This window comes from Oncorhynchus masou, chromosome 14 (genome assembly GCF_036934945.1).
Source record: "Oncorhynchus masou masou isolate Uvic2021 chromosome 14, UVic_Omas_1.1, whole genome shotgun sequence".
Lineage (NCBI taxonomy): Eukaryota > Metazoa > Chordata > Actinopteri > Salmoniformes > Salmonidae > Oncorhynchus > Oncorhynchus masou.
The window spans coordinates 35,872,189-35,885,693 of NC_088225.1; the positions used below are offsets into that span (position 1 = coordinate 35,872,189).

The 13,505-nt window shown below is 41.5% G+C and overlaps 1 protein-coding gene across 2 annotated transcripts in view; it reads right to left on the reverse strand.

Annotated features, from left to right (window-relative positions):
• Positions 1 to 13,146: 13,146 nt before the first annotated feature.
• The window catches only part of si:ch211-76l23.4 (uncharacterized), a 13,027-nt gene continuing 12,668 nt past the window's right edge, over positions 13,147 to 13,505 (reverse strand). For both annotated transcript variants that reach the window (XM_064987243.1, XM_064987244.1), the window contains exon 4: positions 13,147 to 13,505. This exon is cut by the window's right edge and continues 1,298 nt beyond it. The gene's annotated coding sequence lies outside the window, so the exon portion shown is untranslated.

Sequence of the window (13,505 nt, forward strand, 5' to 3'; positions counted from 1 at the left end):
TATAACACTGAGAGTAGTGGTTGGTGGTCTATAACACTGAGAGTAGTAGTTGGTGGTCTATAATACTGAGAGTACTGGTTGGTGGTCTATAATATTGAGAGTAGTGGTTGGTGGTCTATAATACTGAGAGTACTGGTTGGTGGTCTATAATATTGAGAGTAGTGGTTGGTGGTCTATAATACTGAGAGTACTGGTTGGTGGTCTATAATACTGAGAGTAGTGGTTGGTGGTCTATAATACTGAGAGTAGTGGTTGGTGGTCTATAATACTGAGAGTAGTGGTTGGGGGTCTATAATACTGAGAGTAGTGGTTGGTGGTCTATAATACTGAGAGTAGTGGTTGGTGGTCTATAATACTGAGAGTAGTGGTTGGTGGTCTATAATACTGACATGGAGAGTAGTGGTTGGTGGTCTATAATGCTGAGAGTAGTGGTTGGTGGTCTGTAATACTGAGAGTAGTGGTTGGTGGTCTATAATATTGAGAGTAGTGGTTGGTGGTCTATAATACTGAGAGTAGTGGTTGGTGGTCTATAATACTGAGAGTAGTGGTTGGTGGTCTATAATACTGAGAGTAGTGGTTGGTGGTCTATAATGCTGAGAGTAGTGGTTGGTGGTCTATAATGCTGAGAGTAGTGTTATGTACTTGAGTGAAGACCCAAAAGCGGTTTTAACAGAAAACAGAGTTCTTTAATGAAAAACAGGAATGGCATAAATCCTCTTCCAACGTTGACAATGGAACAAAAAGAACGTAGTATAGTGCAGGATGCACCTGCCAGGCAGACTCCGACAGGATAGGACAAGGTGGAAGCAAACGAGACGACAGCTTGCTTCTGGCATCAAAAACACAAACAAGAATCAGACACTGAAAGTAGCAGGAACAGAGAGAGAAATAGAGACCTAATCAGAGGGGGAAGAGAGAACAGGTGTGAAAGAGTGAATGAGCTAGTTAGGGAAGATGTAGAACAGCTGAAGAATGAGAGACAGAGAAGGTAACCTAAAAAGACCAGCAGAGAGAGACAGAGTGAAGAGAAAGGACAGGAACAGACATAACAAGACATGACAAGTAGTGGTTGGTGGTCTATAATACTGAGAGTAGTGGTTGGTGGTCTATAATACTGAGAGTAGTGGTTGGTGGTCTATAATACTGAGAGTAGTGGTTGGTTCTCTATAATACTGAGAGTAGTGGTTGGTGGTCTATAATACTGACATGGAGAGTAGTGGTTGGTGGTCTATAATACTGAGAGTAGTGGTTGGTGGTCTATAATACTGAGAGTAGTGGTTGGGGGTCTATAACACTGAGAGTAGTGGTTGGTGGTCTATAATACTGAGAGTAGTGGTTGGTGGTCTATAATACTGGGAGTAGTGGTTGGGGGTCTATAATACTGAGAGTAGTGGTTGGTGGTCTATAATACTGGGAGTAGTGGTTGGGGGACTATAATACTGAGAGTAGTGGTTGGGGGTCTATAATACTGAGAGTAGTGGTTGGTGGTCTATAATACTGGGAGTAGTGGTTGGGGGTCTATAATACTGAGAGTAGTGGTTGGTGGTCTATAATACTGAGAGTAGTGGTTGGGGGTCTATAATACTGAGAGTAGTGGTTGGTGGTCTATAATACTGGGAGTAGTGGTTGGGGGTCTATAATACTGAGAGTAGTGGTTGGGGGTCTATAATACTGAGAGTAGTGGTTGGTGGTCTATAATACTGGGAGTAGTGGTTGGGGGTCTATAACACTGAGAGTAGTGGTTGGTGGTCTATAATACTGAGAGTAGTGGTTGGTGGTCTATAATACTGGGAGTAGTGGTTGGGGGTCTATAATACTGAGAGTAGTGGTTGGGGGTCTATAATACTGAGAGTAGTGGTTGGTGGTCTATAATACTGGGAGTAGTGGTTGGTGGTCTATAATACTGAGAGTAGTGGTTGGTGGTCTATAATACTGGGAGTAGTGGTTGGTGTTCTATAATGTTGGCTCAAATATCCTGGTCGTGGGTAAAGTTCATGATGCCGTTGACCTTAAGGCCCCAGGATCAGCGGATCCACAATAGTGTCATAACATCAAAGATCCACCACCATATTTTACAACAACTATGGTGTTCTTTTCTGCTCAGGCATTCCGCTGTTGACGTTAAACCCCCCCCCGCTGGTGTTCATTGCCACAGAGTTCTATTTCCAAAGCACCGGTTTCAACCTCCCTCCCCCCTCCCGAGTTAGGATGAGCGACTATTGTAAGCTGACCCTGGATCTGTACAGCTTGTACTCAGAGCCCCTGTCTGAACCACTCTCAAGAATCAAGATTCAAGTTTATTAGAAAACATCATTGCACGGTAATATGAAATGAAATGTCAAGTAGAGTAGTGCAAAATATATATATTTTTAAAAATACGTATATATAGCCTAGTGGTTAGAGCGTTGGACTAGTAACCGGAACGTTGCAAGTTCAAACCCCTGAGCTGACAAGGTACAAATCTGTCGTTCTGCCCCTGAACAGGCAGTTAACCCACTGTTCCTAGGCCGTCATTGTAAATAAGAATTTGTTCTTAACTGACTTGCCTAGTAAAATAAAGGTAAAATAACATAAAATAAAATATATACTGTTTGATGGACTGCATATACATCATAAAATTGTCCACTCTCTGTGGCAAAACCAACCCTCTGCCTCTTTCAGGCTGATTTGGGATCAGTCATTACAACCCAGTCTAATTGTAATGATGGAGAGCAGACCATTACACTGACCCCGGACCAGGGTTAATGTTAATAGCTTTGCTTTACAGCACACACACATGTTCCCACACACAAGCACACAATGACACACACACAAATCACCTGATTGTAGAGAGCCTTGTTGACTCAAGGTGAAAGCTGTATTGTTGAGTTACCACCTTTTACTGTAGTCCTGACAGGTAGTGTGTGTGTGTGTGTGTGTGTGTGTGTGTGTGTGTGTGTGTGTGTGTGTGTGTGTGTGTGTGTGTGTGTGTGTGTGTGTGTGTGTGTGTGTGTGTGTGTGTGTGTGTGTGTGTGTGTAATTCACAGTGGAGGTTATTCTGCTGACAAGAGTGAGATTCTCAAAATAGAACCCTATTCCCTACATACAGTAGTGCACTACTTTAGACCAAAGCCATATGGTATCCTATTCCCCACATAGTGCACTACTTTAGAACAGAGCCCTATGGCACCCTATTCCCTACATAGTGCACTACTTTAGACCAGAGCTCTATGGCATCCTGTTCCCTACATAGTCCACTAGACTTGATGGATGTGTTGGACAATAACATCATTTTTTTTAATGACTACCTTATCTCTGTACCCCACACATGCAATCATCTGTAAGGTCCCTCGGTTGAGCAGTGAATTTCAAACACAGATTCAACCACAAAGACCAGGGAGGTTTTCCAATGCATTGCAAAGAAAGGCACCTACAGTATTGGTAGATGGGTAAAAAAAAAAAAGCAGACGCTGAATATCCCTTTGAACATGGTGAAGTTATGACATACTTTGGATGGCGTATCGATACAACCAGTAGCTACAAAGATACAGATCCTTTTTAACTCAGTTGCCGGAGAGGAAGGAAACCGCTCAGGGATTTCAGCATGAGGCCAATGGTGACTTTAAAACAGTTACAGAGTTTAATGGCTGTGACAGGAGAAAACTGAGGATGGATCAATTACATTGTAGTTACTCCACAATACTAACCTAAATGACAGAGTTTAATGGCTGTGATAGGAGAAAACTGAGGATGGATCAACTACATAGTTACTCCACAACACTAACCTAACTGACAGAGTTTAATGGCTGTGACAGGAGAAAACTGAGGATGGATCAACTACATAGTTACTCCACAACACTAACCTAACTGACAGAGTTTAATGGCTGTGACAGGAGAACACTGAGGATGGATCAACTACATAGTTACTCCACAACACTAACCTAACTGACAGAGTGAAAAGAAGGAAGCCTGTACAGAATAAAACATTCCAGGATAAACATCCTGTTTGTAACACTAAGTAATACTGCTAAAAATGTGGCAAAGCAGTTCACTTTTTGTCCTGAATACAAAATGTTATGTTTGGGGCAAATTCAATACAACACCTCACTGAGTACCACTCTCCATATTTTCAAGCTTAGTGGAGGCTGCATCAAGTTATGTGTATTGACATGACGTGGCCCTCTTTGGGTATAGTGAGCACCATCCCCCTCTCTCTCTCACCACCTCTCTCTTCCCCCTACACCCCGGCTCTGTTATCACAGGTTGTAAATCCCTGGAGGAGACTCTTTCCCTCATGAAGTATAGAGAGAGAGAGAGGTTTCACAGGAGAACAAAGGACACTCTTCTCCATAATAGAACTTGAGAACTGAACAATGTCCATGTTTTGGAGAATGTGTACACGGTCGGGGGGAGAATCCAGCCACGACCGGTCCACTTCGTTTAATGTTTGTGAAACTCATGAGAGACAATACAGCCACATTACCAGAGATCTGTACATACAAGAGTCTCAAGCGTGAGGCTTGCATCTAATTGTTGTATAAAGTGAATGAGTTAAGGTTAAACTATTTGTGAAATGATGTAATGTGATTTTAAACTGTTTAATTTTGCACGCCCAATTTTTCAGTTTTTGATTTGTTAAAAAAGTTTGAAATATTCCAATAAATGTCATTCCACTTCATGATTGTGTCCCACTTGTTGTTGATTCTTCACAAAAAAATACAGTTTTATATCTTTATGTCTGAAGCCTGAAATGTGGCAAAAGGTCGCAAAGTTCAAGGGGGCCGAATACTTTCGCAAGGCACTGTATACATATATATATACATTACCATACAAAAGATTGGACACATTCCAGGTTTTTCTTTATTTTTACTATTTTCTAGAATAATAGTGAAGACATCAAAACTATAAAATAACACAGATGGAATCTAAATAAATCACTGAGTGTGTCACCAGCAAAGCACCCCCACACCGTCACACCTCCTCCTCCATGCTTCATGAAATGTTCCGTATTGACTGACCGTCTTAAAGTAATGATGGACTGTCGTTTCTCTTTGCTTATTTGAGCTGTTGTTGACATAATATGGACTTGGTCTTTTACCAAATAGGGCTATCTTCTGTATACCACCCCTACCTTGTCACAACACAACAGATTGGCTCAAATACATTAAGAAGGAAAGAAATTACAGAAATTAACTTTTAACAAGTCACACCTGTTAATTGAAATGCATTCCATGTGAATATCTCATGAAGCTGGTTGAGAGAATGCCAAGAGTGTGCAAAGCTGTCATCAAGGCAAAGAGTGGCTACTTTGAAGATTCTCAAATATAAAATTTTGATTTGTTTAAAGAAAATTGGGTAACTACATGATTCCATATGTGTTATTTCATAGTTTTTATGTCTTCACTACTTTTCTACAATGTAAAAATAAAGAAAAAGCTTTGAATGAGTAGTGTGTCCAAACTGTTGACTGGTACTGTATATATATATTTCTCAATGGAGGAGTCTATAGATGTCATAAAGATATCAACAGAATTTGACTAAAACTATGAAAACGCCACGCTCGCATCCCCTGGTGGGGAAATATTCAGAATATTGTGATTGCCGGCCATCAAAATCAGCCTACATTTCGGCTGTTGTTTATGTGTGTATTTCACACTGTGTTGGGCATTTAGCAGAAAATGTTTTTCCTGAAAAAGTTTAAATTCTAAATGTTATGAATCTAAATCTATCCAAATCAGATTTTTAGAAAAACACTTTGTGGTACTGTTAGATCAGATTTTGTGTATGTTAAAACACACATAAACTACCTGTTTATAACTGGTGCGGTTGGTATCCCACCCATCTGATTTAAGTCTGTATCCATAAGTCTGTATCCATAAGTCTGTAGTGAGACAGCTTGATATGCAGGACACCCCCTGGACAGGACACTAGTCTATCTCCTGCTTCTGTAGTGAGGCAGCTTGATGTGCAGGACACCCCCTGGACAGGACACTAGTCTATCTCCTGTTTCTGTAGTGAGACAGCTTGATGTACAGGACACCACCTGGACAGGACACTAGTCTATCTCCTGTTTCTGTAGTGAGACAGCTTGATGTGCAGGACACCCCCTGGACAGGACACTAGTCTATCTCCTGTTTCTGTAGTGAGACAGCTTGATGTGCAGGACACCCCTGGACAGGACACTAGTCTATCTCCTGTTTCTGTAGTGAGACAGCTTGATGTACAGGACACCCCTGGACAGGACACTAGTCTATCTCCTGTTTCTGTAGTGAGACAGCTTGATGTGCAGGACACCCCCTGGACAGGACACTAGTCTATCTCCTGTTTCTGTAGTGAGACAGCTTGATGTGCAGGACACCCCCTGGACAGGACACTAGTCTATCTCCTGTTTCTGTAGTGAGACAGCTTGATGTGCAGGACACCCCCTGGACAGGACACTAGTCTATCTCCTGTGTCTGTAGTGAGACAGCTTGATGTACAGGACACCCCCTGGACAGGACGTTAGTCTATTGCAGAGCCTGTGAACAAAACAGAAGGTTACCGTGCCTTTATTGAAAAAACAAGGACAGTGATATAAGTCAAGTATATTCCTCCAGTAGGAAAACCTGATAGGCTGTACCAAATGGCACCCTACTCCCTATATAGTGCACTATGTAGCGTGAGGCAGCTTGATGAACAAGTGCTAATTTTAACCAATTCAAAAATGTATATTGGGGCATACCGAGCGGTCTAAGCCACTGTATCGCAGTGCTGGAGGCGTCACTACAGACCTGGGTTTGATCCCTGGCTGTATAACAACTGGCGCTCTAGCGACTCCTTGTGGCGGGACGGGTGCCTGCAGGCTGACCCCGGTCATCAGTTGAACGGTTTTTCCTCCGACACATTGGTGCAGCTGGCTTCCCGGGTTAAACAGGCGGGTGTTAATTAAGAAGCGCGGTTTTGGGCGGGTCATGTTTTTGGAGGACGCACGACTCGACCTTCGCCTCCTGAGCCCGTTGGGGAGTTGCAGTGATGACACAAGATTGAAATTGGGGAGAAAAGATGGGGGGGGGGTAAAATACAAAAACAATGCCAGATAGATCCACTTCTGGTAGTGTGGACTGTGAGGGGGAGGGATAACAAGAAGCCACTGTCTCCCTCCAGAGGGTAAACATAGCAACTGACAACTCGATCGCTGGAGCGTTACAAGAGCAGGGATTGCAGGGTTTAGTTCCATACCAGCACTAAGACACCTAGTTCAGCAAGCCAACCAATCATCAAGACCCTAATTAGGTGATTGAAAAAAAAAACGTTATATTGCTTGCTTTATATGTTCTATATAGAACCCCACATTTCAAGAAAAGGGTTTTGGGGGTTCTAAATAGAACATTAGGGGTGCCGTATAAGCAAGGGAAAGAAACCTTTTTGGTTCTATATAGATTTATATATTTTTTTAGAGTGTATGGAACAAAATCCTGCCCTGCACAGACTGTACTACAATGTGTAAAGTCAGACTGTACTAGAATGTGTAGAGTCAGACTACTAGAATGTGTAGAGTCAGACTGTACTAGAATGTGTAGAGTCAGACTGTACTAGAATGTGTAGAGTCAGACTGTACTAGAATGTGTAGAGTCAGACTGTACTAGAATGTGTAGAGTCAGACTGTACTAGAATGTGTAGAGTCAGACTGTACTAGAATGTGTAGAGTCAGACTGTACTAAAATGTGTGGAGACAGACTGTACTAGCTGTACCAGACTGTACTAGAATGTGTAGAGTCAGACTGTACTAGAATGTGTAGACAGACTGTACTAGAATGTGTAGAGTCAGACTGTACTAGAATGTGTAGACAGACTGTACTAGAATGTGTAGAGAGTCAGACTGTACTAGAATGTGTAGAGACAGACAGTACTAGAATGTGTAGAGACAGACTGTACTCGAATGTGTAGAGTCAGACTGTACTAAAATGTGTAGAGACAAACTGTACTAGCTGTACCAGACTGTACTAGAATGTGTAGAGTCAGACTGTACAAGAATGTGTAGACAGACTGTACTAGAATGTGTAGAGTCAGACTGTACTAGAATGTGCAGAGACATACAGTACTAGAATGTGTAGAGACAGACTGTACTAGAATGTGTAGAGTCAGACTGTACTAGAATGTGTAGAGACAGACTGTACTATTTGTACCAGACTGTACTAGAATGTGTAGAGACAGACTGTACTAGAATGTGTAGAGACAGACTGTACTAGAATGTGTAGAGTCAGACTGTACTAGAATGTGTAGAGTCAGACTGTACTAGAATGTGTAGACAGACTGTACTAGAATGTGTAGAGTCAGACTGTATTAGAATGTGTAGAGACAGACTGTACTAGCTGTACCAGACTGTACTAGAATGTGTAGAGTCAGACTGTACTAGAATGTGTAGAGACAGACTGTACTAGAATGTGTAGAGTCAGACTGTACTAGAATGTGTAGAGTCAGACTGTACTAGTTGTACCAGACTGTACTAGAATGTGTAGAGACAGACTGTACTAGAATGTGTAGAGACAGACTGTACTAGAATGTGTAGAGACAGACTGTACTAGTTGTACCAGACTGTACTAGAATGAGTAGAGTCAGACTGTACTAGAATGTGTAGAGACAGACTGTACTAGAATGTGTAGAGACAGACTGTACTAGCTGTACCAGACTGTACTAGAATGTGTAGACAGACTGTACTAGGATGTGTAGAGACAGACTGTACTACAATGTGTAAAGTCAGACTGTACTAGAATGTGTAGAGTCAGACTACTAGAATGTGTAGAGTCAGACTGTACTAGAATGTGTAGAGTCAGACTGTACTAGAATGTGTAGAGTCAGACTGTACTAGAATGTGTAGAGTCAGACTGTACTAGAATGTGTAGAGTCAGACTGTACTAGAATGTGTAGAGTCAGACTGTACTAGAATGTGTAGAGTCAGACTGTACTAAAATGTGTGGAGACAGACTGTACTAGCTGTACCAGACTGTACTAGAATGTGTAGAGTCAGACTGTACTAGAATGTGTAGACAGACTGTACTAGAATGTGTAGAGTCAGACTGTACTAGAATGTGTAGACAGACTGTACTAGAATGTGTAGAGTCAGACTGTACTAGAATGTGTAGAGACAGACAGTACTAGAATGTGTAGAGACAGACTGTACTCGAATGTGTAGAGTCAGACTGTACTAAAATGTGTAGAGACAAACTGTACTAGCTGTACCAGACTGTACTAGAATGTGTAGAGTCAGACTGTACAAGAATGTGTAGACAGACTGTACTAGAATGTGTAGAGTCAGACTGTACTAGAATGTGCAGAGACATACAGTACTAGAATGTGTAGAGACAGACTGTACTAGAATGTGTAGAGTCAGACTGTACTAGAATGTGTAGAGACAGACTGTACTATTTGTACCAGACTGTACTAGAATGTGTAGAGACAGACTGTACTAGAATGTGTAGACAGACTGTACTAGAATGTGTAGAGTCAGACTGTACTAGAATGTGTAGAGACAGACTGTACTAGCTGTACCAGACTGTACTAGAATGTGTAGAGTCAGACTGTACTAGAATGTGTAGAGACAGACTGTACTAGAATGTGTAGAGTCAGACTGTACTAGAATGTGTAGAGTCAGACTGTACTAGTTGTACCAGACTGTACTAGAATGTGTAGAGACAGACTGTACTAGAATGTGTAGAGACAGACTGTACTAGAATGTGTAGAGACAGACTGTACTAGTTGTACCAGACTGTACTAGAATGTGTAGAGTCAGACTGTACTAGAATGTGTAGAGACAGACTGTACTAGAATGTGTAGAGACAGACTGTACTAGCTGTACCAGACTGTACTAGAATGTGTAGACAGACTGTACTAGGATGTGTAGAGACAGACTGTACTAGAATGTGTAGAGTTAGACTGTACTAGAATGTGTAGAGACAGACTGTACTAGAATATGTAGAGTCAGAGTGTGGTAGAATTTGTAGAGTCAGACTGTACTAGAATGTGGCAAGTCAGACTGTACTAGAATGTGTCGAGTCAGACTGTACTAGAATGTGTAGACTGTAGTAGAATGTGTCGAGTCAGACTGTACTAGAATGTGTAGAGTCAGACTGTAGTAGAATGTGTAGTCAGACTGTAGTAGAATGTGTAGACATACAGTACTAGAATGTGTAGAGACAGACTGTAGTAGATTGTGTAGTCAGACTGTAGTAGAATGTGTAGACAGACAGTACTAGAATGTGTAGAGACAGACTGTACTAGAATGTGTAGAGACAGACTGTAGTAGAATGTGTAGACAGACTGTACTAGATTGTGTAGAGTCAGACTGTAGTAGATTGTGTAGTCAGACTGTACTAGAATGTGTAAAGTCAGACTGTACTAGAATGTGTAGAGACAGACTGTACTAGAATGTGTAGAGTCAGAGTGTGGTAGAATTTGTAGAGTCAGACTGTACTAGAATGTGGCGAGTCAGACTGTACTAGAATGTGTCGAGTCAGACTGTACTAGAATGTGTAGACTGTAGTAGAATGTGTCGAGTCAGACTGTACTAGAATGTGTAGAGTCAGACTGTAGTAGAATGTGTTGTCAGACTGTAGTAGAATGTGTAGACAGACAGTACTAGAATGTGTAGAGACAGTCTGTAGTAGATTGTGTAGTCAGACTGTAGTAGAATGTGTAGACAGACAGTACTAGAATGTGTAGAGACAGACTGTACTAGAATGTGTAGAGACAGACTGTACTAGAATGTGTAGACAGACTGTACTAGATTGTGTAGAGTCAGACTGTAGTAGATTGTGTAGTCAGACTGTACTAGAATGTGTAAAGTCAGACTGTACTAGAATGTGTAGAGACAGACTGTACTAGAATGTGTAGAGTCAGACTGTACTAGTTGTACCAGACTGTACTAGAATGTGTAGAGACAGACTGTACTAGAATGTGTAGAGACAGACTGTACTAGAATGTGTAGAGACAGACTGTACTAGTTGTACCAGACTGTACTAGAATGTGTAGAGTCAGACTGTACTAGAATGTGTAGAGACAGACTGTACTAGAATGTGTAGAGACAGACTGTACTAGCTGTACCAGACTGTACTAGAATGTGTAGACAGACTGTACTAGGATGTGTAGAGACAGACTGTACTAGAATGTGTAGAGTTAGACTGTACTAGAATGTGTAGAGACAGACTGTACTAGAATATGTAGAGTCAGAGTGTGGTAGAATTTGTAGAGTCAGACTGTACTAGAATGTGGCGAGTCAGACTGTACTAGAATGTGTCGAGTCAGACTGTACTAGAATGTGTAGACTGTAGTAGAATGTGTCGAGTCAGACTGTACTAGAATGTGTAGAGTCAGACTGTAGTAGAATGTGTAGTCAGACTGTAGTAGAATGTGTAGACAGACAGTACTAGAATGTGTAGAGACAGACTGTAGTAGATTGTGTAGTCAGACTGTAGTAGAATGTGTAGACAGACAGTACTAGAATGTGTAGAGGCAGACTGTACTAGAATGTGTAGAGACAGACTGTACTAGAATGTGTAGACAGACTGTACTAGATTGTGTAGAGTCAGACTGTAGTAGATTGTGTAGTCAGACTGTACTAGAATGTGTAAAGTCAGACTGTACTAGAATGTGTAGAGACAGACTGTACTAGAATGTGTAGAGTCAGAGTGTGGTAGAATTTGTAGAGTCAGACTGTACTAGAATGTGGCGAGTCAGACTGTACTAGAATGTGTCGAGTCAGACTGTACTAGAATGTGTAGACTGTAGTAGAATGTGTCGAGTCAGACTGTACTAGAATGTGTAGAGTCAGACTGTAGTAGAATGTGTAGTCAGACTGTAGTAGAATGTGTAGACAGACAGTACTAGAATGTGTAGAGACAGACTGTAGTAGATTGTGTAGTCAGACTGTAGTAGAATGTGTAGACAGACAGTACTAGAATGTGTAGAGACAGACTGTACTAGAATGTGTAGAGACAGACTGTACTAGAATGTGTAGACAGACTGTACTAGATTGTGTAGAGTCAGACTGTAGTAGATTGTGTAGTCAGACTGTACTAGAATGTGTAAAGTCAGACTGTACTAGAATGTGTAGAGACAGACTGTACTAGAATGTGTAGAGTCAGACTGTAGTAGATTGTGTAGTCAGACTGTAGTAGAATGTGTAGAGTCAGACTGTAGTAGATTGTGTAGTCAGACTGTACTAGAATGTGTAGACAGACAGTACTAGAATGTGTAGAGACAGACTGTACTAGAATGTGTAGAGTCAGACTGTAGTAGATTGTGTAGTCAGACTGTACTAGAATGTGTAGAGACAGACTGTACTAGAATGTGTAGACAGACTGTACTAGATTGTGTAGAGACAGACTGTACTAGCTGTACCAGACTGTACTAGAATGTGTAGACAGACTGTACTAGGATGTGTAGAGACAGACTGTAGTAGAATGTGTAGTCAGACTGTACTAGAATGTGTAGAGTCAGACTGTACTAGGATGTGTAGAGTCAGACTGTACTAGGATGTGTAGAGTCAGACTGTACTAGAATGTGTAGACAGACTGTACTATAATGTGTAGACAGACTGTACTAGGATGTGTAGAGTCAGACTGTACTAGAATGTGTAGACAAACTGTACTAGAATATGTAGACAGACTGTACTAGAATGTGTAGAGACAGACTGTACTAGAATGTGTAGAGACAGACTGTACTAGCTGTACCAGACTGTACTAGAATGAGTAGAGACAGACTGTACTAGAATGTGTAGAGACAGACTGTACTAGAATGTGTAGAGTCAGACTGTACTAGAATGTGTAGAGTCAGAATGTACTAGAATGTGTAGAGACAGACTGTACTAGGATGTGTAGACAGACTGTACTAGGATGTGTAGACAGATTGTACTAGGATGTGTAGACAGACTGTACTAGGATGTGTAGAAAGACTATTAGAATGTGTAGAGACAGACTGTACTAGGATGTGTAGACAGACTGTACTAGGATGTGTAGACAGACTGTACTAGGATGTGTAGACAGACTGTACTAGGATGTGTAGACAGACTATTAGAATGTGTAGAGACAGACTGTACTAGGATGTGTAGACAGACTGTACTAGGATGTGTAGAGACAGACTGTACTAGGATGTGTATAGTCAGGGATTGATAGGGAGGATGGAGACATTGAATTGATGCAAAAAAACATATTTATTTACCTCCATCAATGTATACAGAAAAATTCAGGTTTTTTTGTAGGTTATTTAATTCAATTCACCATTATAAGACCACTTAAACATGCTTAGTTCTTGTTTTCTCTCTCCCTCTCTCTCGCTCTGTCTCTCTCTCCCTCTCTGTCTCCCTCTCTCTCTCTCTCTCTCTCTCTCTCTCTCTCTCGCTCTCGCTCTCTCTCTCTCTCTCTCTCTCTCTCTCTCTCTCTCTCTCTCTCTCGCTCTCGCTCTCTCTCGCTCTCTCTCTCTCTCTCTCGCTCTCGCTCTCGCTCTCGCTCTCGCTCTCTCTCTCTCTCTCTCTCTCTCTCACTCTATCTTCC